This window comes from Lactuca virosa, chromosome 3, assembly GCF_052849685.1.
Source record: "Lactuca virosa cultivar CGN04683 chromosome 3, Lactuca_virosa_CGN04683_v6, whole genome shotgun sequence".
NCBI classification, from domain to species: Eukaryota; Viridiplantae; Streptophyta; class Magnoliopsida; order Asterales; family Asteraceae; genus Lactuca; species Lactuca virosa.
The window spans coordinates 141699700-141706045 of record NC_136428.1 but is presented as its reverse complement, the minus strand read 5'-3'; the positions used below and the strand labels follow the sequence as shown (position 1 = coordinate 141706045).

The following is a 6346-nucleotide window of genomic DNA, read 5'->3' as shown; positions in this document are numbered from 1 at the left end:
ATAAATAGCATGTCATGATGATGTCATCACTAGTAGGAATGAAAATTTAGTGACATCATCAAAACAATTTTGCCGCAATGAAGTTTAGTCTCGGAATTGGACGAAATTCGCATATTTGATGTAAAATGGTGCGATTTACAAAACTCACCGCTTCGCCGTGACGTACGGTGTTTTTCGGCCATTCGGGACTGTTTAGGGCCTCAAAATGACGTTTTTCTATTTTTATAATTTTCCAAAAAAAAGTTATCATTTATTCACAAATGAATATAACATTAATAAAAATATATATGCTTATATAATTATTTTATTAACCTAAAAAAATTAGTTGTATGTGAATAAATATATATTCTTATCAAATACTTTTTTTATCTTTAATTTTATATATTTTGTAGTCCTCGGTTTTATTGACAGTTTTATTCATTTGTGAATAATACATATATATTCACATTTGATTATTACATATATATTCATTTGTGAATATTACATATGTTCACATGCGGATATAATTCTTATATGTTATTCACATATGAATTACAAACTTACTTAGGACTTCAAAACAATGTTTTTTTTCCGAAAAAAATACATTATCACTTATGAATAAAAAGTATGATTAATTTTTTTATAATTTAAATATCATTCATATATGAATATAGCATATAATAAACATAGTATATTCATATTTAAATATTAGACGATGCATTCAATTGTGAATATTACATAGTATATTCAATTGTGAATATTAGATGGTATATTCACTTATGAATATTATATGATATTTTCATATGTGAATATTACATAGTATTACATGGTATATCACATGTGAATTTTACATAGTATATTCACTTGTGAATATATATGATATATTCACTTATGAATATTACACAATATATTCACATATGAATATTACAATGTGTTTTCACAAATATATATAATTTTTATACGTTATTCACATATGAATAACATACAGACTTGCATATATATATATATATATATATATATATATATATATATATATATTTTAATAATCATATACTGATTCAGGTCGGAAAACATATTCATATGTGAATATAACGTGGTAATTTAGTTTATGCATTTCATCAAACAGTTGGAGTGCATACAAGTTAACTTTTTTAAAAATGTTAAAAACATGATCCTTCCAATTCAAGTTATCAATTCCAAATCATCATATACTTCCGATTTCGACTTTGAAGCGTGCAATTCCGATTTTCATTTCATTCCAAAAAAAAATCTGATTTCAATTTTGAAACCTTGAAATCCCGATTCCAGATTTCTTTGTAATACTAATAATCAAGACGCGAACTGTTCCGATTAGAATATATGTTCCAATTTCAAAAGCTTCCGACTTCAGATGCGACATCCTATGTCTGATTGATTTCACATTTTGATTTTGATTTCCGAAAATCCGATTAGGAACCTGTGAGTACCGATTCCGAGTCCTTCAATGTCGACTGTGACTGCGAGTCCAGAACTCCAATTCCAATTTCATGAACAACAAAGAAATTCCAATTCCAACTGAGTTCGTTTGCGAATCTGGGAAATTCAAATTCGGAGTATTCAACAAAGAAATCGATGTTACGTATTTGAGATTGAAGGTTATTATCATATTTACAAGTTTGCCACCGTGTCTTTTATGCTTAGATTAAATGAGTGGCTGAGAATGATTCCCCCATTCTCAACCTTTTTTATTTTCTCAATTGAACTTACCTCTCTCTCTCTCTCTCTCTATATATATATATATATATATATATATATATATATATATATATCTTATTATCTTATTATATAAATCTTACTATTTCTAAAAATAGATTTAAGACGTTCAAATTACGATGCTTCGAGTACTATCATTTATGCATAATAAGTTTTATATCCCCTAATTTTTTGCTAAAAATAGTGGTTTTCGAATTTTGAAATTCATAATCGGCTCCTCTTCTAGCTATATTTCACAACCCCTATGACCCATTCTTTGGAATCCTAAGATCTGAGGTGACCGATTCTTTTGATTCCTAAGATTTGGGCATATTCTGTTGAACTTTTCGCATCGATATGTTTTCCGATATCCTGATGCCTCTCAACCATAATTGTGCCATGCTTCTCTCTCTCTCTCTCTATCTATCTCTCTCTCCAAGCAACATAGATTAACCCTTTGATTTCATCAGGTAAAATTTCATTCCTTTGATTTCGACTCTATAAACTCTTTGATTTCTCCAGCAACGAAACCCCACCCCACCATGGTTTTGGAATGTTAATAAGCTCTCGATTTTTAATGGTTTTAGTGCTTTAAACTTTTGGGTTCGAATTTGTGGAAACATTTGTGTTTGATGTTGTGATTTGTAGGTTTTTGTCGATTCTCAGAAAGTGGTGCATCTCCTTCCGCTGACCTTTCGTTTACCTGCTTTTGCTTTGACCCTCGCTGTCATCTCCTTCACCGGTCACCAAGATTCCGACATCGTTGTGTTGCTATGTGAGCTGTTCCACGAAGAAGTTGGACTGAAACTAGAAGAAAAAGCCGAAGTCCACCTTCGCCTCATCGTTGGTCTCCTGTGCCGCCTGAAGTCGCCACTCCACAGGTATGTGTTTTGCTTTCCGAAAATTGATTATTTTCCGAACTCAGGTTCTTCCTACTCTTTTCTGAAGTTGACTTTTTTACAGGACATTTCTTTGTTCATTTGTAAACTGCATCTGTTATGAATGCACATTTGATTCATCTGTAAATCGGAAGAGCACTGCAACCAAGAATCGGTGTCCACCGTCAGTTATCATTAGATGCATTTGCAACTGGTGAGTTGAAGTGTTTCATTTGATTTTGTTTTCATTTTCCGGTTGTTAGTTGTTTGTTTTAATTTTCCAATTTTGTTTTTCATCGGCACTAGAACCGAGCCAGAGGGGCAATTGCTTTTCCGTTTGCTTAATACCCAATTGCTTTCGATTTCTTCCCCGATTAAAATTTTCTTTTGTGGCCTCTCGATTCCATGATGCCACCGTAAGAAGATTCCACCTGCTGCTATCCGACGGTGAAAGGTATTTCGACGACGGCAGTGGGTAGGGATAGAGATTGATGATTTTTTTTAAACAAAAGAAGGAAAATGGAGACATATTGGTGGTGGCAGTGATGTCAATGTAGTTTTTTTCATTATTAATGCTTGATTCGTCCTTATCTATGGGTTTTCAATTGATTTTATTCCTACTATACTTCATGGTCGCTTTTGCAGCATATTACCAGGTAATTTGTAATTTGAGAGCTTATTTTGATCATATGTGGTTGTGTTCGTATTTCAATTCAAAACGGCGCTTCATGATAAACCTTCCAATTTTGAAGAAAGAAAAAAAATATAAAACCCTTTTAAATAGGGTTCTGTTTGACTGCATTTCTTTTAATTTCTTTTAATACCCTTTTCATGTTTGTGAATGAGGGGTCAAGAAATAGGTCATATAGCTTCACTTTGTGTCCATGTTGCTGAGACAATCTTCAATCTTCATAAGGTATGTTGGTGAAAAATAGCTGAATCCTAACTATACAAAGCCAATTTATGCTTTTTTTTATAGAGTTAAGGAATGGTGTTTTCTGGAGATTCATAAAGCAAGACCTAAGAAGTGAGGTTAGTATGCTTACCTGATATAAAAAGCACAATAACAATACGCATTAGATGTCAAATTTTCGTTAATATAGTCAGTTTTAGATGGCTAAGCTGCCAAGAAGTTAAATTTATTTTATTGTAATGTTTAAGAAAGAATTTTGTTAGAGTATTGCTAATTGTCAATTTCTATTTTGTATTAAAAAGTGCTTCGTTCTTACTTTGATTAGCGGATGGTTGTCTATGTATTTTCTTTCTAACAACTTCTGGGCATGTGTGGCTAATTGGCTAAATAATTAGCTTTCAAGATCATTTTGGTGTTCCTAATTATCCTGATCTTAATGCCTAACTTTCTGTTCCATTGGTTTAATATTCACTGTGTTTTGACCCTTTGGTATCGTGTTTGTTACTCTTCAAGTTGGTTTAGTTACCTTGGTAGTGTTCTAAAGTTGGGATCTTATTTTGGCTAGGTATTTTGCATCTTTTTGTGCTTTCTTTGTATTTACAGCTTCCTGGTGGTGCTACTAAAATTGTACAAAGAACAAGCTATATGGGAAAGGTTAAGTCACTCTATCTCTCTCTCATTCTCACCCTCTCTCAACCACCCGTCTTCAATAAACCGTAAAATACGCTCCCAAAACTCAGCCTCCACTACCACCACTCACTGCCACTGTCAAAGTCTTCTGCAACAACCACCATGATCTACACCCTACTAATCACTATGTCCACCGCCATCACCACCCAGGAGTCGATGGTCCTGAAATCCATCACCTTCTTCACCATCCTCCTCCTTCATCCTCACTCTAATCACCCTACACACCACCGCTGCAACTGCCTCCAGGTCCAGCCCTTATCTGGTTATTTATTTATTTATTTATTTTTGTTAAATCATATGCATATCAAGGTAAGATTTTCTTGAATTTTATTTTTTTTATTTTGACTGTGAAGTTTAGGACTTTTACAGGTACTAATTTCAATTTCCTTTCTTATTATCTCACGACCAAATCCTCTTTACATAATTTTATTTGTTATTCTATTTATTCATTTTGCATCTGATGATATTTTTATGTTATTTTTTGTTGTCGGGCAGTATTGAAGAGGGGAATAGGCATGGTTGCAGATCTCAGTCCCAATTTACTGCCCTTGAATGGATTGAAGTTTGTGTTTGTGTGTGTGTGGTTATTTTTGTGTATGTATGGATTCTGGTTTTCATTTGTATATGTATGAAACCGTGTGTATAAATCTAAAAGGTTTATTGTTTAAATGTTGAATATATTTTTTATGTGGGTATTCATCTTCATTAACAGAAGCCAAAAAATGAAATTCTTTAATGACCATAACTACTAGGTTTGCCATTTTGATGAAAAACGTGATTTTTGTTCAAAAATTTTAGTTGTTCATTTTGATGCTTATTTGAAGCTGATTATGCAAATTGTTTACAATCTTTTTCATGAAAATTTGAATTTCTTGATTTATTTTTATTTCAACCAATTTAATGTATGATGTATTAGTTTCTGCATTTTATTCAGGATTTCACTGAACACATAGATTGCATAGTTGGTATTACTACCACACCTCTTGAATTTTTCTTATTTGATGAACTTCACTTCAATTTTTTTGTTTGTATCAGTGCACACTTCCTATTACAACACTTTTCTTCAAAAAACTATTCAGTTATAAAATGTTATAAATGAAAGTATAAATCAAATAAAATCCTGGTGATAGTGTGGTAGAAAAGGACAACAAGAGTGTAAAACATTTATAAAATCCATGGATCATTATGACAGCTTGTAATCTTTTGTTTTTTTGGTGGTGTTAGGGACAAAAAGAAGGTAAATGCAAGTAAGAGTGTGGTAGAAAATGACAACATCAAACAAAATCATGGTGCATGCTCTTAATTGAACTTTACTCTTTCTTCATCTTCATGAAAGAATGACTTTATTATGTAAATTCGAAGATGAATGAGATGTTTTTTTTAATGTTATAGAACAACTTACGTCATTATTTTTGGATATCACTGTGAGCAACCCAGGAAGAAATGTGTGATATGCAATTCAGGATTACCAGCATCATACCAAAACAGTGTGTCCGACCTTTGTGGGATGCAATTGAATTCCAATACCTTGCATGCTCTTTTGAAAATGACATATTTTCGTATAGAAACGAATCGTTGAAACGAATATAATCGCCAAAAGAAACTATTTGACGAAAGGAAACTATTTGTTGCCGAAAAATTGATATATATATATATATATATATATATATATATATATATATATGTGTGTGTGTGTGTGTGTGTGTGTGTTTTGTGTTTTTCGAATACAACTAATTTCCAAAAGAAACTAATTGCCGAATAAAACTATTCGCACCCGTCGCTTAGCGCGGGTAAACGACTAGTATATATATATATATATATATATATATATATATATATATATATATATATATATATATATATATATATATATATATATGTAAAATGACCTCTTTCTCCGGAATAGAGCATTTCGGAGTCGAGGTATTCATTCTAGAGCTTTGTCTGAAATAAGAAATGGATTCAATATGCAAATGTGGAAATTGATAAACTTCGTGCAACATAAGACCGTCTAACAGATGTTGTTAGAATTATAAGAGATTGTATCGACCGTGAACAATATGTATCTTTTATAATTTTCTAATTTGTGAAAACCAATCTAAGTATGTATTAAGATTTGTAGCTATCTTTGTACTAATGTTAATGAAAAACATTC

General features: G+C 31.8%; 1 long non-coding RNA gene across 1 annotated transcript; it reads left to right on the top strand.

Moving 5' to 3' along the window:
• Nucleotides 1-2001: 2001 nt before the first annotated feature.
• Nucleotides 2002-3276, top strand: LOC145162655 (uncharacterized). Its single transcript, XR_013739230.1, has 4 exons — nt 2002-2180; nt 2359-2591; nt 2674-2802; nt 2895-3276. It is a non-coding gene; the product is annotated as an uncharacterized LOC145162655 (long non-coding RNA).
• Nucleotides 3277-6346: the final 3070 nt, after the last annotated feature.